The following is a 25,502-nucleotide window of genomic DNA, read 5'->3' on the forward strand; positions in this document are numbered from 1 at the left end:
CAAAGTATAAATAGATGGTGGAAACTTCCTTAACACAATAATTTCGATTTATCAAAATGCTAAGCAAAAGTCATGTTCACCAAATTACCATTAAAGTAAGAAATAGAACAGGTATTCATAATATCATTGCTTTTATTCAATACTATATAGAGTTCTTAGTCATGCAATATGACAGGAAAAAGAAATTGAACACAACTAGAATTTAAGAGAGAAGCTGTCATTATTTACAGATGATATACATGCCTATGTAAAAAATCTAAGAGAATTTTCAGTTTAGTTATTAGAACTAATAAGAGAGTTCAGCAAAGTTGCTAAATATATACCAATAATGACCAATAAACAATGAAAAGGAAAACAGAATCTACACATGAAAGAACAAAAATCTAAGTAATACGAGAAGAAATCTAACAAAATAGCTTCTAGCAAGACCTTTGTGGTAAAACTTATAAAACATTATTAAAGAACATGAAGGAAGATCTGATTTAGTAGAGGAATATAGTCTGTTAATGGGTAGAAAGACACAATTTTAAAAAAATGTCAATTCTCCTCCAGATTATTCTCTAAAGTTAATGTAATTACAAATAAAATTCAGCAAGGCTTTTGTAAAACTTGACCAACTAATCCTAAATTTATACTGAATAGCAGAAGGCAAGGGGAGTCAAGAGAGTTTTAAAGAACAATGTAGAGAGATTTGCCTTATCAGACAGCAAGAATATTATAAAGTTATGATAATTAAGGCACTGTGGTGTCAGCACAAAAATAGAGAAACAGTTTATTGGTTGAAATAAAGATCCTAAGAAACATTTAATGTAGGCAAAAGATGGCATTACAAATTAGTGGGTAAGGATGGCTAACTTGTTAAATGGTGCTGGGATAATTGGATTATCCCAGGAAAAAGAATAAAATAGGGTACATGTAAGATATCACATACAAAAATAAATGCCAAGAAGTTTAGAGATCAAAATGTACAAGGCCAAACTTTTAAACTGTTAGAAGAAAATAAAGGAATGAAGAAAATAAAGGAAGGCTGTCATATGGAAGGATTTCTTAAATGACATAAAAGCATTATATACCTGTGTGTGTGTGTGTTTTTAAGTAGGTTTCATACATAGCATGGGGCTGGAACTCACTACCCCGAGATGAAGAGTTGCATGCTCTACTGACTGAACCAGTCAGGTGTCCCAGCACAAACTATAAAGGTTAAAATATCAATAACTTAACTGTATTAAAATTAGAAACTTTTCCAAAATAAGCTACTACAGACACAGATTAAGAAAATATATTTGTAATCTCTATTGCCCAAAGGACGAGAATCCAGAACACTACAACCAAAACCAAAACCAAAACCCAAACCGGTCCAAATAACAATAGCAAAACAAATGACCTAACAGAATGACAGGTAAAGATACAAACAGGCAACGTACACAAAGAAATCCCAATGGTTTATAAGTAAAAAAAAAAAAGAAAAAAAATTAAATGAGATATTATTTAATACCTATCAAATTGACAAAAAATGTAAAAGTCTAACCATCCCCAATGTTATGAAGTATGTGGAGAAGTTCTCACAATGGCTAATGAGTATAAATTGCTACTACCCCTTTGGAGAGAAATTTTACATTCCTAGTGAAATTGAAAATGCATGTTTCTTATAGTTAAGCAACTCCTCCTCCATTTAAAAACATGTATAAAAATGTTAACTGCAGTATTAGTTGTGATTGGGAAATACTAGAAATAACGTCTAACAATAAGAGACTCAACAAACAGATTTTAGTGATATCTATAGTAGAATACATTTTATATAAGCCATACTATGGCTATTGGCTTATGTAAAACTAATTCATAATGATAGAAGTCAGAATAGTTTTGCTTGTTTTTAACCTTTTGTTAAAGGTTTGGAGAATATCACACTCAAGAGGGCACAAGGGACGCTTCCAAGGTATTGTGAATGTTTTGTATCTTGGACTGGGTGTTGTCACATGGATATATACTTATGTAAAAGCTCATCAAGCTATATACTTAATTTGTGTACATCATTTTATGTAACTTAGAATAATAAAAGACAAAAAACAGGTTTAGAAATAAGTGTGCCAAATATTTGTTTAATTTGGGTGTGGATTCTTTTGTGTTCACATTATTCTTTATATTTTTATGTGCTTGAAATATTTTATTTTAAAATAATTGATAAGACAAAGACTACAGCTCTTCCTAACTAGAATTAATCAAGGTGAAAGGAAGCTCTAGTGTCACCTTCTTTTCACTGTCCCTGACAATAGATCCCAATACTTCAGGAATCAGCAAACACTTCACAGCCAAACATACTTAAAAAGTGTTTGTTTTGTCAAAGCAAAAGCAAAACTTTCAATTCATCTCTTGACTACGTGTAGAATCTAGGCTTTCTTAAGTGAGTCACCAGCAGTACATATTGTTGATATGATGCTACGAATGCACAGAAATCATCTAGTCAGGGTTTCAAAAGATGAAGTGGGGGGTGCCTTGCCAAGGACTTTTCTGATATGAATCAACAGGTGGTTGGGCATCAACATTGCTATTTGCTCATGCATTTCACCTCTGGTTTCAGAAAAGAAAAAAGAGACGATACCTTTTCAATGCTGTATTTCAAGTCGACCATGTGGAAGGCAAGGTTTTATTCCAGCCAATTCTCTTCCTCTCAAAGCGTGGAGGAAAAGTGTCAGCCACTGCTACTCTCGCCACCAGCCACGGTACAGATGTTTGGAAAATGCAAAAACAGAGAAATGAAACAAAAAGAAAACCCTCAAAAACAAAGTTTTGCATAAATGAAAAATAGAGTATGTAACTATCATGGCTGCAAAAAGGTAAATGCATTTTTTATTTTTCCCTTGTGCTAAACTAAAAGAACTAAAATGAACAAAAACATTGATGTTTTAACTTAATCAGTGTTTTGTTGAAACTGACAATTAACAAGGAACAACTCAAACGTGGCTAAAAGTGGGAATAAAAACCAGATTTCTTTTAATCTGATAAAAGATTTTTTATATTCAAGAATGTTAGAATATGACCTACTTAAACGAATACTTATTAAAGGAACAGACCCATTTAAAAATATATGTTTTGTCTGGTGACTAACATAACATAATAAAATAAAAAAAAAATGTTTCCAGGCGCCAAAATGGGAATGGGGTAAGTGTTTCTTTGAAATCTTATAAGAGACAACATTTAATTGAAATTGTAATGGTTTCTTATGTGACTCAGATAAACTACAGCTTAGGAAGAAATGTCTCCAAACTATTCAAATGTATATCCCTAAATTGGCTTAGCCAGGGCACAACCCCAGTTATTCCAAAAACAAATGCCCCGTTAGACTTAAGTACATCATTGTGAATTATTCAAATGACACTGTTTGTTTAAAAGAAATTTTTAGGCCTAGCTCTGCCACAATCTTGTTGTATATCTTTGTTCACATTATTAAACATCTCTGGGTCTCAGTATCCACATTTCTCAAGCGTGAGTGTGATACAAAGTCATAGACTATCACTGAGTTCCTTTCCAGCCCTAAAACCCTATGAATCTAATGAGATTACTCTAGCATAAGAATTTTTCTTTTCTCTCTTCCTTCCTTTCTTTCTTAAAATAAATAATCAAATAAGTAAATACATATTAAAAACACATACACATACACTAATCAGCTATCCCTCAGACTAGGAAGAGAGAACATTTTTTATTGTTGGTGCCATTATCTATTCCCTAACATGTATTTAAAAAGAGAGTTCCCATAAAAAAAGACTTTTATTTATTTTTTTCCTGAATCAAAAATAGCATATTATTTCTTTGCCATTTAAGTTCTATTAAAAAAATAAAACACAAAATCATTACAGAAATCCTATTAGGAACTTTAAAAAGAAAAAGTAACTAGAATTCCATTTAAAATTCCAATAGTTCATTTACATGTGTTCTTTTACAGAAAATATAGGTGTCCTACCTCAAACTACCTTCACCTCCTTTTCCAGGGGTAGTATCCTTAACTGTGGAAAAAACAGGACCCTCTCTCATACCCTTCCCACCTGTCTTCTGAGGTAACAAAGCAGAGGTATAGATTGCAGTGTGAGATATTTGGAATGGGAGTAGAACATTTCATCTGGGAGACAGCACTGTGGTCAGTTCACCAAATCTAAAAGAAAGGTAAGCCCAGTCACTACTTTGGCAAGAAATATGGGTTCTCATGGCTGAATGATGATAACCATTTTTACCCAAGACTTTTAAAAATGAAAGCACCTGAGGCAACAGGAGAAAATAAGTCTGAGAATGCAAGTTTTTCTCGTCTATATTTAAACCAGACAAGACAATATCAATGTACCTTTAACTGAGGGTCTAAAAAAATACAGGGCACCTGACACCTTGATGAGTAAGAGACGCCTAGCTTTATGCAAAGGCCAAGTCTGAGGGTGAAGGCTCCATTGTTCCCAGGGCTGATACGCCCAGGGCACCAGCAGAGACACAATACTCTGGCACAACAGGCCAGGCTCCTGTTACAGGCTCCAGCTCAGCTCTGTATGCTGATAGCCTGGGACCCACCACACTGCACACTCAAGGAACACCAAGGATGGGTCCCCCAAGGGAGGAGGGCTACTCAAACAGCAAGGCAAGAATTGGAAGTTGTACAGTGTATGAGCACTCCCTACTGGCAGCTGAGGTTGGAGATGAAGTGGTGGTGTCTTAGAGAGGGCTGTGGAAGGTTTCTGTGAGGAGGCTAATGGACCCACCTGACTTTTCATGGACAAGAGCATGGCTCTGACTAGGTCTAGAGAGTTCCAGATGCTATCCTGAATGAGGAGGAGGCTAGGAGAGAAGCTACTGATGGGAGGAACTCCAAGAACTGGCAAAAACGAGGTTTGAAAGCTGGTATATACTTTTCATTAACTTTCCCAGCTATTAACATTTTATAAAGTATATATGGGTCCCCCCCACGTGTGTGGGTAATAGAGGAGGTACAGTAGGAAATGAATTTCTGTGCAGCTCCCTTTATTCCAGCAAGAGAATCCTTGGGACAGTGCAATGTGTTGGCAACGTTTATGTTTTACCAGGAAATCCTATCCATAACCCGAATGGAATTGCCTGGTGTGTCCCCAATACCGCTGTGCCTAAGTTCCAAACAGGTGGTCCTTGTTTATCTGTACAGCCGAGGGCAACAATACTGGTATCTCCCTAGTGCTCCGCTCTGTCAGGGTTCTTCTGTAGGAGAAGATGAAGGTCAAGATGGCAGCCCACTAACAGCAGCAGTATTTCAGTTGCAGGAATAACTTGCTTGTCATCAACTTGTTAATGCAATAGTCAAACATTTCTTTGACATGTACAGTATCAGCTAACTTCAACAGATAAAGGGTCTAGAACAGGAAGATGCTGCAGATGCTTTAGCTCCGAGGAAGGCTTAGCAGAGCCAAAACGTCAGCAGGGCCTGTTTGTTCCATCGTTTCCATCGGGCTCTGGGAAAGAAATGTTAGATTACTGCAATGACAAGTTTGTGACAAGCAAGTCATTTGTGCAACTGGTGCGCTCCTGTTTTTATCTGTTTACCATTCAGACTTGTGAATGCCATTTCAAGCACTTACAGGATTTCTGGCTCCCATTAAGGGGAAATGGTTCCTCCATGTTTAGAATTTTCTGCCTCAAAGAAAATTACTAAGCAATTATTTATTCCTGTGGTCACAGTGTCACACAAAAGCACTCGAGTTGTTTAGTTGGACTCTGAATCATGAAATGGGAGTCCTGTAGACTGGATAGCTTGGAGCATCAGGAATTTCTCGTCTAGTTTATTGGAATGACTACAAAGCAAGCCTGTGAGAGTCAATAAAATTGTGGCCAGCTTGAAATACCTTGCTCTTTTGCTCTGGGATCATATATCAAGGCCATATGCTTCAAGGCACATAAATTCACTTGTAATGAGTGGATCCTGAGAAGCCAAGGCCTGACTATGTCACAGACACTGACATGTGATCTAACATATGATAGTTTTGGTGACAAGGACTGCTTTAACTGTTGAGAAGGGAACTTACACAGCTTTCTCCCTGTATTCTGTGGGTAAGCAGAGGGCCAGTCCAGATCCAGAAAACATTTTAAGCATGTGGTAAAAAAAAAAAAAAAAGTAATATCATAATATAAAATTTACTGGGGATCATCTTCTCTAGGCTGACTTTTTCTCAGTAAATGGAGATCCTGGCAGATTTCAGATTAAGATTTCAAGACTGATTCACTGGATTCCTCATCTGAGATCACCGAGTGACTTCTGGTGAGTCATTTTAACCTCCTGGGAAGAGGGTATAAAATAATAATACCTTGTTCACTCAATGTGAATTGGGCTCAGGGTCAATATTATCAGAGATGAAGAGTGCCTTCAGAGTTCAAGGACAAGAATAGTATTTCCTAAAAGCCATGTATTTTTTTATGATTTAAAAATATTTGCACACTGTTAGCACTGAATTTACAAATAATTGTAGGTAGACCTTTCAAAGAACACAGAAGCATGAAGTTTTGAAGCAGACAGATACCATAGTATCTGGGGAAGTAGGTCAAAGCTGAAACAGTGTGGAATGTCAGGGACGGAACAGAAAGTAATGACGTAAAATAAGGCAGAGCTTGGTATGGGTGACCAGACAATGTTACGAAATGGATAACAGTCCTCACTGAATAAAAATTTTATTGTCAATAATTATTTGCCAGACACTACATGTGTTACACAATTTACATGTGTAATATAGTCTTTACTATGAGCTCAATGGTATATGCATTATAATTTTTTTAACATGTGGAAACTGAAACTTAGAGAAATTTAAATAACGTTACCATAAATCTGTTAAGTACCCCAGATTTGAAACTAGCTTTCCTCACTCTTAAGCCCTTATACTCTTAACCACTGGAGAACTAAAGTCATTTCTACTGCCTTCAGAAGACTTTTCTCTCTCTGGTGTACTGGAAAACATTTTAATCTGTAAATGTAGATATTCAAGATTTCATATAAAAGACCAGTGAGAATATTCTGGCTCTAGCTGTACTGCCACCTTTCTTAGGCCCCTGGGAAAGCTGAGCCTCGTCAAGATGTCATTCCTTTTGCCCCAGCCTGACCTATTCCTACTTGCATACCCTGGGAAAGAGGTGAAAGTGATTCCAACTTAATCACGTATCTCTGCTGTGAAGGCAGGGTGTTTGGCCGCATCTCCTGTGTCCATGCCAACTCCCTTCTCTCTCTTCATGTGTACAGTTTTTAGTTCCCCTACTCTTTGCTCCCGTATTACCTCCAGGGAGCCTCCTTTTGTCACTCTCTGCTATTCTTTTTAGGTGGGGGAAGGGGTGGACACCTTTTTTTACCATGACAAGGATTGCTGAGATGGTATAAAATTCAAACTTTGCACAGAATGTATCCTTTGTTCAGTCTTCTGCTTTGTTTCTCTTTAATGATAGCTTTGCCACAGGTCCCATCCTTACGTAACTCAGAACTATGCAAATCAAACTGGTAATCGAGAGACTTCTAGGCAACTTGGCCTGCAAATGAGTATGTGTTCAAGAGGTAGGAACCTCTGAGGGAGGTGTGTCCTCTGAATATTATGTGTCTAATAGCTGCTTTCCTTGTAAGAGTGGCAAAGAATAAGCTCAGTGAAATCTGTATTGACATTCCCTGGTCTCTTTTTAGTGTGTGTTCAGAGAGGGTCACAAGAGCATTTAGCTCACACAAACTGTGCTTTGTTTTTTATGATATTTCTACCTTTTTTGTTTGTTTGTTTGTTTTAGCTTCTAGGCATTTTCCCAAGCATAGTATTCTTACTTAAAAGCTGCTCAAAAAGACCCCATGCATAATGTAAAATAATAGGATCAGCAATGTGTATAGAGCCCTAAATAACCAGTGGCCTGAGTTTTGACCTAGTGCCTGAGTTTGCTTATGGTAGCCATTCAGCCTTTGCTGCACACCAACAGGGGACATGGGGGCTCAGCCTCATAGGCAACCCAATGCTGCTTTAGAACCCTTCTGTACAAAATTTGGCACCAAATAAGGTTCCTTATGTTGAACCTTAAGCTGTCTTTCTAAAATTCCCTTCATGGCTTCTAGTCTTTTCTCACACCACCTTTCAATCCTGAGAGCTTTAGGGGATCCATAATTTAATGGCTCATTTAAAGATACCCCTTGTGCATATCATATACCAATAAGTGGGTTTTAGATTGTTCTGCTTTGTCCTTCTCTCCTCACCCCCCTTGAGTTAAATTCCTACTCTATTCCTCCTGACAATGCTGGAAGAAATCAAAGTCAGTCAGTCTACTAAGTTTTTCATTTCCATTTGGATGTAGACAACATGTGTGGCAAAGAATTCTTAATCTCTTTGATTTTCTGTCCTAATCTGTGGAAAATCTTGCTAGACAACATCAGGCAGATTTGATGGTTACAGCTATTTATAGGGTAACCATATAATTTATTGTCCAAACCAGGACATATTTTGTGAAAGGCCTCTGTGAATAATTATATCAAGACCATAGTCACAAGCCAGAATTGTCCTAGGTGAATCTATACAGTACCTTGCACATGCCTTTACTCCAGTACATATCTCTTTGTACCAGAGTTACCTATTTACATGTCTGTTTCTCTCACTAGTCTGTGAACACTCTTTACTGACGGAAATTTATTTACCTGTGTACCTCCAGTTCCTAGATGAGGGCTTGGCAAGTAGAAAGAGTGTGGCAGATTTTTTTTTTTTTCCTAATTGAGGATGTCTTTCCCCTAATCACATTCTGTGGGCCTCTGCCCTTTTTTTTTTATAGCAGATACCACCAACACTTAACTGGCTTCATTTTTGGGGGATGAATCAAAAACACTTCACTTAGTACAGTAGGAAGGGAATGATGTAAGTTTAATGGTAATGGGTTTGACTTTGAGTACTGACAGCAACAAGCAGAGGGTGAAATGTGATAACTTTTCCACTAAAAGTTTATAACTTTTCACAGAACACTGAACAATATGCTCTAATCTCTTTGTTCACAAGCACATTTTTTTCAGCAGCTGTACTACAGCAACTACAGTAAATCAGTTGTTAAAGGAAATGATCAGAACATAGTGTGATGGCGACATATGTGACCATATGTAACAAAGGTAATGTCCTGTGATTCCTGAGAATTGTCCACTAAAACCCTGGTGGTCCTGCTATTGCTTTCACATATGCCAAGCACATTTAGAAGTCCCTGTGGCTTCCAGCAGCTTTGCCTCTGAATAACAGTGACTTTAAAAAAGAAAGAGAAGTTGGGGCGCCTGGATGGCTTAGTTAATTAAGCTTCTGACTCTTGATTTTGGCTCAGCTCATGATTTCAGGGTTGTGAGATCGAGCCACACCAAGTGTGGAGTCTGCATAAGACTCTCTCTCAAAGAGAGAGAGAAGAAACTCCTGAAAAATGTGAACCACCTAGAGAAATCATTCCTTTTCTTCTCCCTGACACAGGTAGACTGTTACAGGAAGATGTGAAACGATCAGGTTTAAGCTAAAGAGCTTCACAGAAGACAGTCCCACAACTTCCCTTTCAGTATTCAGAAGCCTCATTATCAAGAACCTACCTCATTATCAAACCTATAGATTTTCTGTCATAGGATAAGCATATTTTATTACAGTGGGTCCTCAGTGAAGAAAAGAGAGAAAGTATCATTTCTTATTTCCCTTAACTTGCTTAAAAACTGGTATTAGCTCAGTATCTCAACCTTCCTTTTTCTAAGATGAGTAAAAAAGTCTCAATGTCTTTGACTTTTCCTTAAAGAACATTTTTTCTCAAAATATTAAATTTAAAAATTTTATTGGGAGGGGTTTTATAACTCTTTCTTTCTAAGATGCTCATTCAAATTTTAGTGACTTCAGAACAAGCATGATTAAGTGTCTGATCTATGCTTAGAGGAAATAGTAGAAATGTCTATATTTTACATGCTTCTTATACATTTCACTATTACAGCTATTTTTAAATTTCTGTTTTACCTCTCACACTCTTGATTAACTTTCTATGCTCTACTTCTAGATGCTATTTTGCCCACAGAGCTAGTCATTCTTTATTTTCAGTCCATCAGTGACATTTACCAAACCATCATGGGTAATGGAAAATACAAGACTTAAAAGAAGATTCAGAAAAAACACAGTTAAATGCCTTCCCTTGCAGACTCTTTAATTTGTGGAGAGAGAAGAAATGTCCCACATAAAGTAAGCAACATGGATATGTATGTTCAGGTGTGTGGTATTAGTTTAGCAGCTATTAACATATGCAAGCTAGTACAGTTATTATGAAATTCTCTCTATATATTTATATGTGGTGATGGAGTAGTGGAATGAACTGCCACTTGGGAGGTTTGTTTTCCCTCTTGTGAAGAATGCTAACATTAATCGTTATTTAATGACATTCTATTTATTTACTGTTTATTTCAAATGATTGTCTTCTCTCTGAAGTCTCAAATTATTGCTATTTGGCCACTGTGCATAAAAGCACCATACTTTAAAAGCGTGTATTCCCTGTCCTCAACATCTAAAATAGTGACTTACAACCATTTAGAATCTCTGGTGTCCTGTTGTTAATGTGATTTTGCATCACTTTTCCCTGCTTACTCCTTCTTAAAATATAATTTTAAATTAAAATGGATTTTGTTTTGATATATCGAAATGCTACTGATAATTTAGACCACACTGAGTTTGTTCATATTGGAAACCATGTGTCTAGATAATCAAGGTAATCAAAGACCAGAATGCAGGACAGACACCAATGGCATACCATTTCTACATTTCTCCATATTGACTGGTCCCCTAAAAAACATTTCCTTAGAATTCTAAAGTGCCTGGCACCAAATAAATAGATTAGAAATTTGACTGATTGATTGTCATTTGAGATAAAATTTAAAGCTCTGCTAGTTAAGTGGAGTGAAACCATAACTCTAGCTTTGCCTTAGTTCACCAGAACTCTCACTGGGCCAAGAAAGGAAACACATTAGGATGGCATTGGGTTGGTTATTACCTAGTGTCCTAGCATTGTCAGAAGACTGGCAAATCAGTTTACCAGGGTTTACCTGGGATATTTCCTTGCATGGAAGTTAGATTGTTAGATTCCATGTCAACTTGCAGATAGAAGTATTAAAATAGTTGTTTTCAGGTACAGTTTCTCAAATAGTAAGTTTCATTTTGGCAGAGAAGAGACAATGAAGGTAGATGTGAAAGTGTCATCACCCACAGGCTGAGCTAGAGCATAACTGCAGCCTTCCTAGGTGATTGGCCACAGAGCACCATTTATGGCCAAAAGTTTGAATTTCTATATTGATCTTATTTTTAAATTACACTTAATACAAATATAACAATGTTTTAAATAAGCAGCTCATTTATTAAATTTCTAGAGAATCTTCCTCTAAAATACTTAGTCCTATCTATTCTTTTATTCAACCTATTCTCAATTTTTTACTAGCCTCTTCTTTTTATATAATTTTACTCTATAAAGGTCTATGGTATATTTTCTAACAGCATAATCTATTCTTATATCTGTTATAATTAACTTAATCTATTAATCTAAGCCCTAATCTAGTCTATTCCAAGCATACAATTCTAAGAGATTCACATACAAAACCTAACATTCATTACTTCCGGACACATAAATGGTCACTGGATCCATGACTGCTAGTTAAGCAGGTAGCTTTTAAGTCACTATTACATGAGTAGAAACTGAAAAGTATATACTTTGTAATTATTGGGGAAAAGTGGTCTTTGATTATAGAGAAGCATATAGTTATTTCAAAAGCTCATTTTTTTCAAAAAGAACAAAGGCAATGGTCCCCACTCTGTTGTATGTACATCCAAAATTCAGTATTCGCTTTTTCTTTACACTAGATCTGGAGGTGAGTCCTAAAAAGTACTCCTTAACACTTCTTACCTAGGGTCCTTTTAAGTTGAAGGTTGGCAAATAGACTTTTATGAAGGTCAAGGTAGTATCGTTATATAAATCATTCAGTCATTCTTAAACTCAGAATAAGAAAAACAATTTATTGGCTAAAAAATAGAGGGAGACAGATTTCTGAGTAACGATGTCCCTGAGACGTGGTCATAACAAAACTAAAACTAGATAGGCCATTTACCTCTTGTGCCATTTAGGGTGGGAGTTGTGGGTCTCTCTTTGAGTGATATTTATCACCAACATACCTCATCTCCATAACAACAGTAGATTTCACTTTATGTAAACAACCCCTTCAAGTGTTCTTCTGCTTATTAGCCATCCAGGCAGGCAGCTATTTCTTTTCTGCCAGGGGTAGCCAACGCTGAAGAGTCAATTTATGCACCTTCCTTGCTGAGGTGGGATCAGAGGTATTTCCTCAGGACTTCTGTCTCACTGTCCTCATTTCTGTCACTTCATTCTGTGATCAGTAGACAAAATATACACCAGCAAAGAAAAAGCTAGGATTTCTAAGGAAGAGCAAAGAAGTTGCTAGGATTTCTAAGGAAGAAGAACCCAAATCTTTCCTGCTTTAGGCGAGAACATTTTAGTATTAATGGAAAGAGATGGTTAAATTGCAGCCCATCAAATTTCAACTACAGTTCCAAAGTGTGTCTAAAGTGATCCAAAAGAAAACAAAATTCCTTCTGTCCTTAGCTATAAATTCTGCAGGATGATTCTACGTTCTCATCTTATTCTGGTTTCTTCCTCTGTCCCAGAAAGGATTAGTGTCTAACATTAAACAAACAGTATATAATAAAGAACAGATATAATGTATATTCATAAAATTCTGAATCCACAGCAAGAGGAGGTTAAGTTCTTAGCCTAGCAGATAAGTCTTACTGATAGTAATAGAGATGTTTCTAATCCGTTCATAGAAGGTGCTGAAAATGTTCTCTATTAAATCTTGAAGTTTTGGTAGTATAAAAATCTTATGATTACTGCCATATATTGGATTTTTCCCCCTCTTCTGTGGGACCACAAAAACAATCTAAGTATAGACAGAGGCAGGAGAGCATGTTTATTTCATTAGGATCCATACATGTTACTATATTTTTTTGTAAATGAATTATGAAGAAAAACACTAAATTCCTTGATGCAGGCCATGTTACAAATCCATGTATACCTATGCTTTCCTTTTTCCTGTTCTCTCAATCCTTTTGCCTGTTTTTCCTTTTTGAATTCAAGACCTGCGCTTATACTGTCAGATGATTTTTGGTGGCTGGAGTCCTTGTGACATTTCTTTGTCCACCCATGCTGTCTAGTTTAATATGACACTCCCAAGAGACCTTCATCCTATCGAAGATGATGACTGATTGGACTTAAACAACAATTTACATATTATGACATAAAATCTGGAGGCAGCATTTATAGCTGATCAAGTGAACTTTTAGCCTTACATATGATTCATAATTATGAGGCAAATAAATATGTGTATTTCCTTCTCTGAAATATAACTAAAGGCCCTAGAAGTCCTGAGTTTGTGTTCAGTTGTACTGAAACTGCATTAATGCTGTTCATTAGGTACTGTTTTTTCAGTCCTAACAAGAAAATTTGCCATGGTATACAGCAGATCCTATATGAAAACAAGTACTCATATGTTAGGGATCTGAATTGAAAATCCAGAATGGGAAAGATCTGTGAATGAAATGAAGCTTGAGTGAATTCATTCAACTTAGGAGTTATTACTGGTCCAATGAGTCTAAGGAAGCAGCAGTTAATAATTCCCATCCAGAGGCATTAATAGTTCCAGAATAGTCTCTTGGATATAGGAAACCTGGATTATTTAATCTGAGCATGACCTAAAGCTTGCAAATCCTTTTGTACCTATCCTAGGTTGGATGCAGATCTTCAAGGTAAGACTGGTCGCTGGTAAACTCTCATCTGCCATGTTTCTTTCTTTAAAGCCCAGATTCCTGACATATTTTCATTTTGGATATGGTCATGATTACACATGGGTTGAGAGCACACAAAATTTCAGTAACTAAAATGTTGCCCTGCTAGTGGTCTCTCTTACAAACCTTGAAAGGCCAATATGCTATTATCTAGGGCAGTTCATGGGAAAGTTGACATAATAACGCTTTAATGATTTAATTTATAAATGGACCATTTCACTGACAAGTAGAAAGGATAACTGAGAAATGTTTGAAAATATAAATTGTTTTTGTTTCAGAGAATAATCTTTTCTTTCCAACCTAATAGTATTTTTTCTTTATGTAGCTAAATCACCCGAGGCTCATACATAAACTATGGAGATTTCACCTATAAAATCTCAACATATATATTTCTACCATAAAATAGCAACAACAATTTTGGTCCAAATATAACCCAAGCAAGAAAGAAGTACCTAGAATATAATAAAGACTGTGTTGCTTATGCATATAGCTATATACTATAAAACCCAGCAAATCAAGATTGTACAATGATGCCATTTACTTCGGTTTCATAATAGTATGTTTTAAGATTCTTATTTTTGTACATAGAGGGGAAAATGACATCATATAAACGAAGCACACAAACACAAAGGTGCAGCAGGTAAATGCAAGATGCCCATATACTGTCAACAAAGTCTTGCCAGTTGTAAAAGAAGTTGACATGCTAATATCCATTCATTTGGACTCGTTACTGAGACACCAAGAGAGTGATGGCTGGCAGGCAGTGCATTTAAGTGCGGTTACTGAGGCCCCCAAATATTGACAGAATGCCAGATTCCGAGAAACTATTGATGTACACAGCCAGCCACAGCTCCAGACACCTCTCAGACAGAGTCTTTAAATGTCACAGATAAATGAATTTTCATGAAACTGGGAGAGAGAAAGGAAGAGCAAGAAGAGAAAAAGAACACAGAATGAGAGGCAGGATAAGAAGAAGAAAGAAGAAAATCGCTTCCATACCACTGGCATGAAAGCATGCGGCATCTCATATCTAAAGCGCCTTGCAAATGATGTGAGATCAAACCTTGTGAATGCATTCTGTGTTACCAAAGCACTCAAATGCCTTTAATAATTCCACTGTGTACTTAAAAAGTTAAGGTGGATACTTGTTTTAGAATAGCTTCAACAAACTATTTCTGAACAAAATAGAATTCAAATATAAATACTGCAAAACTCAATCTTAGAAAAAATTCAAAAGAAAGAACCACAGGCAAAAATAAACATGAGAACGTCTCCTAAGCAGTTCTCCACATATTTTAGAGGTTAAAAGTCAAGGTGCCATGAAGTCTATTTTTTGCCAAGACACAGACATGTCCTCTGACAGTTTCCTTTCCAGAGTCCTACTGAAAGCAGTGACACCTAGTGGGTTTGTAACAAGATATTAAGGAATACCTTCCTCCACCCCTTGCTCCTTGCCTTTCCACAGAAAACACCTCCCAGGGAAGCATATGAGGTGAGTCAGTTACTTGACACATGATTACAGAAATGAACCACGGCTATAACTAGAACAACCAAGTGTTCCTCAGAAATCATGTGAAACGCAATATATTTTAAATGTAAATGAAGCTTTTTCACTTTGAAAGTCTTCCATCTGCCTAGGGCACCTTCTCTTGACCTCGATGCACTATGTCATTAAAAGCAACCACATATTCAAGGTTAGAATATGGCTTGCTTGCACATTTTCTTTTCTGTATTAGAGTTGTGCAATCTCCACATTTTACATAGAGCAATCATGCCAATGCCCACAAACAAAATTCTTCCTTCTATTCAAAAGCACACAGGTTAATTTTTTTTTTCAACCTGCAGCAATATGGTTTCAAAAAGCTTCAACTGCCTTTTTACCAGCATTACAAGTCTTGGTATGAATTATTTTCCTGCATCTGGCTCTGTCTTGGGTACCTGGGGACCTTTATGAGTTATGTAGCTCATATATTCAAAAGGGGGTTTTGTTTTTGCACCAACTTTTTATGATTTCTTAGTTTTCTTTGTTTATGTTAGGAGATAAAATGAAAGGAATTAAGACTTCCTGCCATGGAAATAAAATTATTTTCTGTTTTTAAGAGACTTATTTATTTTTCTTGAGACATAATTGGCATACATTATCATATTAGTTTTAGGTGTACAACGTGGTGATATGATATCTGTATACACTGGAAATGTTCACCATAGTAAGTCTAGTTACCATCTGTCACCATACAAAATTAATACAACGTTATTGACTATATTCTCTATGCTTTACATTACATCCCCATGCCATTTAATTTATAACTAGAAGTTTGTACTTCTTGATCCCCTTCACCCACACCTTCTAGCAACCACCAACCTGTGCTCTGTATCTATGAGTCTGAGTTTTGTTTAGTTTGTTTTGCTTTTTAGATTCTACATACAAGGGAAATCATGTGATATCTTTCTCTGACTTATTTCACTTGGCATAATACCCTCAAGGTCCATCCATGTTGTTGCAAATGGTAAGATTTTTATTTTTTTTATGGCTGAATAGTATTTCATCATGTATCCATACCACATCTTATTTATTCATTTATCTATGAATGAACACAGGTTGCTTCCATATTCAGCTATTATAAATAATGCTGCAATAAACATAATGGTGCTTATATCTTTTTGTGTTAGTGTTTTTGTTTTCTTCAGATAGATACTTCAGATAGATAATAGTGAAACTGCTGGATCATATGGTAACTCTATTTTTCATTTTCTGGGGAACCTTCATACTGTTTTGCATAGTGGCTACACCAATTTACATTCCCACCAACATTGCATGAGGGTTCCCTTTTCTCCATATCCTGGCCAACACTTGTTATTTCTTATCTTTTTTATAATTGCCATTCTAACAGATGTAAGGTGATATCTTGTGGTTTTGATTTGCATCTCCCTGATGATTGGTGATACTGAGTATCTTTTCATGCACCTGATGTCCATCTGTATATCTTCTTTAGAAAATATCTATGTAGGTCCTCCGTCCATTTTTAAATTGTATTGTTTATTTTATTGTTACTGAGATATATGAGTTCTTTATATATTTTGGATACTAATCCCTTATTGGATGTATGATTTGCAGACATCTCCCATTCAGTAAGTTGCCTTCTATTGTCGATGGTTTCTTTCACTCTGCAGAAGCTTTTTAGTTTGATATAGTCCCATTTCTTTCCTTTGGCTTTGGAGTCAGATCCAAAAAACCATCACTAGGACCAATGTCAAGGAACTTACTGCCTATGTTTTCTTCTAGAAATTTTATGGTTTCAGGTCTTAAGAGTCAAGCCTTTAATCCATTTTAACTTTTGTATATAGTGTAAGATAATGGTCCAGTTTCATTTGTTTGTATGTAGCTGTCCAGTTTTCCCAACACCATTTATTGAAAAAACTGTCCTTTCCCCGTTATATATTCTTGCCTTCTTTATTGTAGATTAATTGCCCATATAAATGTGGGTTTATTTCTGGGCTCTCTATTCTGTTTCATTGATTTATGTGTCTGTTTTTATGCCAATATCATACAGCTTTGTTCTTCTTTTTCAAGATTTCTTTGATTATTCAGGGTCTTTTGTGATTCCATATGAATTTTAGAATTATTTGTTCTAGTTCTGTGAAAAAATGCCATGGAAATTTTAATAGGGATTGCACTGAATCTGTAGGTTGCTGTGGGTAGTATGCACATTTTAACAATATTAATTTTCTCAATCCACAAGCACAGAATATCTTTCCATTTACTTGTGTTTCCTTCAATTTCTTTCATCAGTGTTTTACATAAGTTTTCAATGTATAGGTCTTTCATTTCCTTGGTCAAATTTATTCCTAGATATCTTATTCCTTTTGAGAATGGTATTTTTCTCTTGATTTTGGTTTCTGGTATAACATTATTAGTGTATAGAAATGCAACAATTTTGTTGCATGACCCCATAGTTGTAGTTGTTCAGTAACATGTTTAGTCTCCTGGTACTTGTAGTTTCTTTAGTTTTCTTGTAATTGATACCATTGTAGTCCAAAAAGACTTCTGACATGATTTCAGTCTTCTTTAATTTAATGAGGCTTGTTTTGTGGCCTAACATATGATCTATCCTTGAGAATGTTCCATGTGCAATTGAGAAAAATGTGTATTCTGCTGCTTTTGGATAGAATGTTCTGTATATATCTGTATATATCTATTAAGTCCATCTGGTCTAATGTGTTGTTTAAGGCCAGTGTTTCCCTATTGATTTTCTGTCTGGATAATCTATTCATTGATATAGGTGGGGGTGTTAAAAGTGCCCTACTATTATTGTATTACTGCCAAATTCTCCCTTTAGGTCTGTTAATATTTGATTTATATATTTTGGTGTTCCTATGTTAGGTTCATATATACATTTGCATGGGTTTATAAGCTGGGTTGACCTCTTTGTTTATCATTATGTACCATCCTGCCACTCTTTGTCTTTGATTACAGTCTTTGTTTTAAAGTCCACCCTGTCTGATATGGGTATAGATATACCAGCTCTCTTTTTATTTTTATTTGCATGGAATATCTTTTTCCATCCCTTCACTGTTAGTCTGCATGTGTCTTTACACTGAAGTGAGTCTCTTGTAGGCACATATAGATGGGTCTTATTTTTTTTTTTTTATTCATTCATCCATTCTTTGTCTTCTGTTTGGAGAATTTAGTCCATTTACATTTTAAGTCATTATTTATAGCTACATCCTTATTGTCATTTTGTTAATTGTTTTCTGGTTGTTTTATAGTTTTTCTGTTCCTTCCTTCTTCTCTTGCTCTCTTCCTTTGTGGTTTGATGACTTTCTTTAGTGGTATGCTTAGATTCTTTTCTCATAATTTTTTGTGTATCTACTATAAGTCTTTGCTTTGTGGTTACCATGAAACTTATAGAAACAACTTATATGTGTAACAGTCTAAAGTTGATAACAACTTAAGTTTAAACACATTCTAAAGCTCTATGTTTTTACTCCCCACCATTTAATATGTTTGATGTATACTTTACATCTTTTATGTCTCCCCTAACTATTATAGTTTTAATTTTACTATTTTGTCTTTTAACTTTCATAGTACCTTTGTAAGTGATAAATCTACTACTTTACTATATATTTGTCTTTTCCAATGAGATTTTTACTTTCATAGGTTTTCTTGTTATTAATTAGTGCCATTTCTTTGTAGCTTAAAGTCCCTTTAACCTTGCTAGTCCGGCCAGTTTAGTAGTGACAAACTCCTTTAGCTTTTGCTTGTCTCTTTATTTCCCTTTTGCATCTGAATGATAGCCACGCTGGGTATAAAGTATTCTTGGTTGGAAGTGTTTCCTTTCAGCACTTTGAGAATATGTTATTCCACTGTCTTCTGGTGTGCAAAATTTCTACTAAGAAATCTGACGATAACCTTATGGGGTTTCCCTTGTAATGTTACTGCTTTTCTCTTGCTGCTTTTAAGATTCTCTCTTTATCATTAACTTCTGATATTTTAATTATAATGTGTTGGTGTGGATCCTTTTGGGTTCATCTTATTTTGAACTCCCTGCGCTTCCTAGACCTAGATGTCTGTTTCTTCCCTAGGTTAGGGAAATTTTCAACCATTATATCTTCAAATAAGTTTTCTGTTACTTTCTCTCTTCTTTCTGGGACGCCTATAATGCAAATGTTATTCTGCTTGATGTTGTCCTGTAGGCCCCTTAAGTTGTCTTAATTTTTTTCTTTTTGCTGCTCTGTTTGGGTGATTCCATGCTTTGTCTTCCAGCTTGCTAATCCATTCTTCTGTTTCATCCAGTCTGTTGTTGAATCCCTACAGTGTATTTATCAGTTATTTTTGAGCTATGTGACTTCTGTTTGGTACTTTCTTTTATTTTTTTTTATCTTTGTTTAAGTTCTCAGTATGTTCATCCATTCTTTCCCCATTTGGTGAGCATATTTATGACCATTACTTTGAATTCTTTATCAGGTAGAGTACTTATCTACCTATCATTAAGGTCTTTTTCTGGGGTTTTGTCTTGTTCTTTCACTGAAACCTCTTCTCTGTTTCTTCATTTTGCTTGACTTTCTGTGCTTGTTTTTATGTATAAGGCAAAAGAGCTATCTCCCTCAGTCTTAAAGGAGTGGCCTATGTGGGTAATAAACTTTATTGTTCAACTCTGCCCTAGTTCTTGGTTGTCCCTCAAACATTTGTGATTCTCTAAACCACTTGATTTTCTTGATATGTCCTCATTGTTGAAGGAATGCCAAGACCTGTCAGTGTTCCAAGGAAAGGAATTTAATTGAGCACCTAGTTTCAGGATGATTGAAAGCCAGACCCCCAGACAGTAGCTTTTAAAGTATATAAACATATATAGTCCTTTGGTTCTGCAATCATAATCCCTGCTGGTCTCCAGACCAGGAGTTCTGGAGGTGTCCATTGGCCAATAGTTGCAAACACTGGGGCTCCAAATGAGTGCATAGGCTCCTTTCTGGAGTCTTGTCAATCTGTAGTGAGGCCAAAGGGGTGTACAAGAATGGTGCTTCCCTGCTTACATTCCCTGGGAGCACCGTATCAGTTTCTAGATGACAAGGAAAACTAAAGCCTATCCCTTAGGCTAAAGCTTCAGGATAAGTATATAGGCCTTTTACACAGGAAGACTGGGGTTATGTTTCAGTCTGCTGTCTGTTCAGTGCCCTGGGAGTGGTGGACAGTCAAGAACTATCTTTCTGAATCCATGGAGTTCAAGAATGCCAGCATCCTTGGCCTCCAGGGCCAGGCCATCAAGGGACATCCCCTGTGTGGATTGGTACACCCACTGGCTTTAGTGAGGCAGCTGGAGAGTATAAGGACAGGGCATACTTGCCAGCTTCAGAAAGGCAGCAGGTAAATGTCTTGACTGGGCACACCCATGGCCTCAAGAATGCAGTGGAACAGTGTCTTGTCTATGTGCCAACTTTAGGCTGAGAGCATATTACAACTGTGCTCACCAGCCCCAGTCTGGGAATGAGGTAGTCCTGCAACCACCTGCACTCTCCTGCTTCAGCAAGGCAGCAGAATAGTGCTGTGACCACTTGCCTTGCCTGTCTTATCAAGATGGTTGGAGGGTGCCATGTCTGAGCTAACCTGTCTGTGCTACAGGGTTGGTGGAGAGTGTAAAAATAGTTATCTCCCAGGGCCCCCACCTGGCCATATTTCAAGTGACTCCTGCCGCTCTAGCATATGATTTCAAATTAGCAAATAAATGTCTTTATAGTATAGGTGTTTTCAAACTGCTGTTTTTCCTCTGGATATCAGGGCAAATGAGATAGCATGTGAACCCTTTAAAAGGGTCAGCCCTGTTGGTTTTCTAAGCCAGAAATTTGGGGGGCTCATCTCTCTTGTACAGATCCCAGGGGCTGGAGCATCTGATGTGGGGCACCAACCCCTCACTTCTCCCGGAGAAGTGCCAGACTGGTGAGATCCCTCCTACTCTGGGTTGCTACACCAGCAGTGGGGTTTTTGGTGAGACTATGTCTCTGCCTCTCTTATCCATCTCAATGTGGTCTTTTAGCCTTTGTTGTGGAGAACAGTTAATATAATTTTCAGATCTTTTTCAGAGGGAAATGATCCATATGAAGCTGTGGATTTGATGTGTCCATGGGAGGAAGTGAGTTCAGGATCTTCCTATACTGCCATCTTGCAGAAGTCCAAAGACTTTTGTTTTGAAGACAAAATGAGTTTTAAATCAATGGAAATCACAGTAAAATCTCAGCCACTGTAATCAGTGACTGCATTAAAAGTCTCTAGAAGTATGCCAACTTCATGTGAAGCCATAATTCAGCCAGGATTACAAAGAAACACTATCCACTTTGCCTGTGGCCATTCTGACATTTTACAATGTAAAATTATAGATCAAGGCAATCATCTCTAATATGTTACACACAAATATACACACATAAATATATACACATAGAGTGATTTTTCTCCTGTGACTATATAATAGACAGAAAGCTTTTAGTTTACTCTAGGGTAAGGTCTAGCAAACACATAAAAAATATTAAATTTTTCTGATTATAAACATAATAGTGTTCCCCAAATATTCAGTGACTAAACAACTGTGGTCCACCCCTATAAGGAATACTATGAAGTTGCCAAAAAAGAATAAGATAGATTTATATGTTATATGATAAGATATATGACATATATAATAAATCCTCTTGCATGAATAAAATGAAGACATATGTGTATATATACAGGCATATACGTAAACATTTTTTTCATGGAGAATATACAAGACACTTTTGATTGGAGGGATAAGGAGATATTTACTTTTGGTTATATATATATTTTCTATTCTGTTTGAAATTCTTTTTTTTAAAGATTTTATTTATTTATTTGACAGAGAGAGACACAGCAAGAGAGGGAACACAAGCAGGGGGAGTGGAAGAGGGAGAAGCAGGCTTCGCATGGAGCAGGGAGCCCGATGTGGGGCTCGATCCCAGGACCCTGGGATCATGACCTGAGCTGAAGGCAGATGCTTAACGACTGAGCCACGCAGGTGCCCCTCTGTTTGAATTTCTAATTATATGCTTTAAAAATAATGCCAGTAAGAATATTTCAGTGACAAGGTTATAAGGAATATTTTATTTTTCCTCTGTATTAAAAAACTTATATGATATTTTAAAATGAATCATCTCTAAAATAGATTATATAAAAGTAATTCATGTTGTAAAAAATTTGAAAGCACTAAAAAAAGCCTTAAAAAACCTTGTAATTCTCTAGCTCAACAATAACCACTGTTGAATTTTTGGTGTCCAGTTTGTGAAGTCTTTTCTCACCTCAGCTTTGGGGAAAGTAGAAAGATTCTTTACATTCTTTTAGGTGGAGGGGCCCAGAACAGCATTATGAGTTGTTCTGCTATATATCTTCCTGGACACCCTCCATCAGCAAACTGTTTTTGATTGCTAGGATGCTGTTGGAGCAGCACAGGATATATGTAACATTTCTCAAAACTGGACAGGTCTTCCTTCCTGGTATTGCTCCCTGAAACTCATGAACCCTGCACCACTTCATAATAGTATTTGGAAAGAGACCTTGTGATCTCCATGGAGTTGGAAGAAAAAGTAACATCATGATGCTCTACAATTATTATAGTGTTTGTACCAAAATAGTTTCTGGACGGCTCAGAAATGCTCTGTTTTCTGAACATAGAGATGCTTCCCTACAAGGTACTTGTGCCTTAGAATTTCTTCAAATCTAAGGAAGTTGAAATAAGAACACAGAGAGGTGATATACTTGGTATTATTTCTTAGGTAATTGACTTATAGATTATAATACCTTTCAGTACTTTATTTATTGAGGATTATTGTGTGAGGATGGGTATTAACTCTCTCTTCCATGCAAACATTTAGGTGTTACCATTCATCTTTTAAGTACTTTATCCTCTTTTCAACAAATTTAAGAATTTTCCCACCTTTGTTGTTGCTGTTCTTGAAAATAAGATAATAATGATAATAATTATTTTTATTATGGCTAATGTTCACTGATTGATTTTATGGGTTGGGCAGTTTACTTATACTATTTTTATTTAATTCTCAAAATATCACTCTTCTGGTTGTTGTTGTTGTTATTGTTATTTTATATATGAGAAAACCCAAACTTAGAAATGTTGAAAAACTTGTCAAACGTCACAAATTCATTAACAGGCAGATAAGACTCACATTTACCTTGGACTGATTGAAACCTCCCTTAAGATCATTTTTTCAGAGTAGGTTTACATGACTTCTTACTCGGAAGTGCAAACCATGCCCAGAGCTTTCTTTTTTGCTTTCTTATCTTTCTATTACTGTGTGTGTGTGTGTGTGTGTGTGTGTGTGTGTGTGTGTGAGAGAGAGAGAGAGAGAGAGAGAGAACTCCAAATAAAATGTTATAAAATTTCTTTCTCTAGGACTCCATTTTCCTCACCTTTAAAATAGATAGCACCTACCTCAGAGATTTATTATGGGGACCAAATGAGATAATACAAGTGAATGCACTTAGTACACCTAAAATAAAACATTATCATTATTGCTATACATGTTTCCCTCCTTTGCATAATGGATGTGTTCTAGAGAAGGTGATTATGGAAATATATAGGCTTAACTTCTATTATCAAATCACAGAGCAATTACATTATAAAATCATAGAAAAAGATTCCTAACAGATTGTGATGAAGACTTGATGTAAGGCAGGGGTTCAGGTGAAGGTTGTGTCTATGAGTGTTATACTGGAAGCAGTCTGTGTGTTGGCATCACTTCTAGAGCCTCTTGTCTCCCTCTCCTCAGCCTCCTTGTTCTGGTAATTCCTGAATCCACTCCATCAGTTTCCAGAGATTATTTCATTCTTTTCTTTTAGCTGGTTATGAGGTCCAGTGGAATTTGTATGAAACGATACTTTACCTGACAGCCCTATCCCACACATGATATAAAATAGTTAGAAAATCTGAGATTTACAATTAGATAAATTCATTAGTAACCTACTTACTTTGTATGTTTGATTATGATTCATCATATTCATTATATTGAAAACCTTCTGGGTCAGGAACCACGTCTTCTACCTTCTTGGAAACCCTATACTTACTAATGAGTCCTATAAATAAAATGAAACTTTAAATAGTACTGACTTCACCTTCAACTCATAACTAAACCTGACTCTGGGCTTGAAGTGCTATTTTCTTTCTCTAGTCTCATCAGACATGAGTGTGTTATGTTACTGACTGAGGCCAAGCTATATGCTCCCACAATTCACTTCTTTTTAACAACCAGCTGCATCTTGGTGCTTGCTTTTTCATGAAGAACTAGAACTTATGCTTAAATTAATGCCTCAGTTCTTCCTCTCTCAGGACATCCTTTTTTAATGGAAAATATTCAGAAAGAATGGAATTTTAAAAATAGACCATCTGTTGCTCAGATCCTGAGAAAAGCAATGATGTTTGAAAACACTAGGTTCAACTAATCAGGAGCATAAAAGCCTTATTAAATGTATTAGCTTTCTTATGCTTAAAGCTCAGGTAGGAAACAAGATCCAACCCTAGCATGCCAACAGGTATCAAGTGAGAGAGGTTGACAAAGTCTATACTCTTATGAAGTAGCTTGGACACATTAGCTAGAAGTATTCCTTATAAATTCTAAGAGGAAACCTTGTTCCAGATTATTTTACACATGATTGCAGCCTGGGAAACCACCAGATAGCCTCCCTGGTTCTAGACCAATTCAAACAAGGTAAATTTATATCTCATTTAATATTTTGTCATAAGCAGACTATAGGAGCTACTCGAGATCACCTTTATTTTACTACTCGTTCATATTTCCATAGCTGTCCTCTATTCCCATTTCATGAACATTCATCCATTTATTTATTATACAATAAATACCAAGTACCTTAGGAGAATGGGTAGATAGACATATGATAGATAGTTGATAAACTGATAGATGGGTAAATAGATAAATAGCTAACTGGATTAAATATGTATGAATCATGACCTTAAGAAATGGCTAAGGAAGGAAATTCCAGATGCAGAAGTACTGAAGAATAGATGGGATTTCAAAATATGGAAAGGAAAGAGAAAGCATTACAAGCAGAATAAACCACATGAACAAAAAGGTCATCATGCATTGGGTAAAGCAAATCATTTAGTTTGTGAAAGGGAGTAGCAAGAA

General features: G+C 36.2%; 1 protein-coding gene across 30 annotated transcripts in view; it reads right to left on the minus strand.

Annotated features, from left to right (window-relative positions):
- Positions 1 to 25,502, minus strand: part of ZBTB20 (zinc finger and BTB domain containing 20) — a 777,345-nt gene that overhangs the window by 261,634 nt on the left and 490,209 nt on the right. For 23 of the 30 annotated variants that reach the window (XM_073893699.1, XM_073893761.1, XM_073893607.1 and 20 more), the window contains one exon: positions 2,600 to 2,699. The exons of 4 other annotated variants lie outside the window; for them this stretch is intronic. The gene's annotated coding sequence lies outside the window, so the exon portion shown is untranslated. Of the gene's footprint in view, positions 1 to 2,599; positions 2,700 to 3,958; positions 5,460 to 12,097; positions 12,400 to 25,502 lie in introns of those variants that run through there. 3 more of the 30 variants (XM_073893621.1, XM_025874519.2, XM_073893732.1) reach the window with 3 other exon arrangements.

Source organism: Callorhinus ursinus, unplaced genomic scaffold (genome assembly GCF_003265705.2).
Source record: "Callorhinus ursinus isolate GAN/ISIS: 27379988/994484 unplaced genomic scaffold, GSC_fseal_2.0 scaffold1, whole genome shotgun sequence".
Classification (NCBI taxonomy): domain Eukaryota; kingdom Metazoa; phylum Chordata; class Mammalia; order Carnivora; family Otariidae; genus Callorhinus; species Callorhinus ursinus.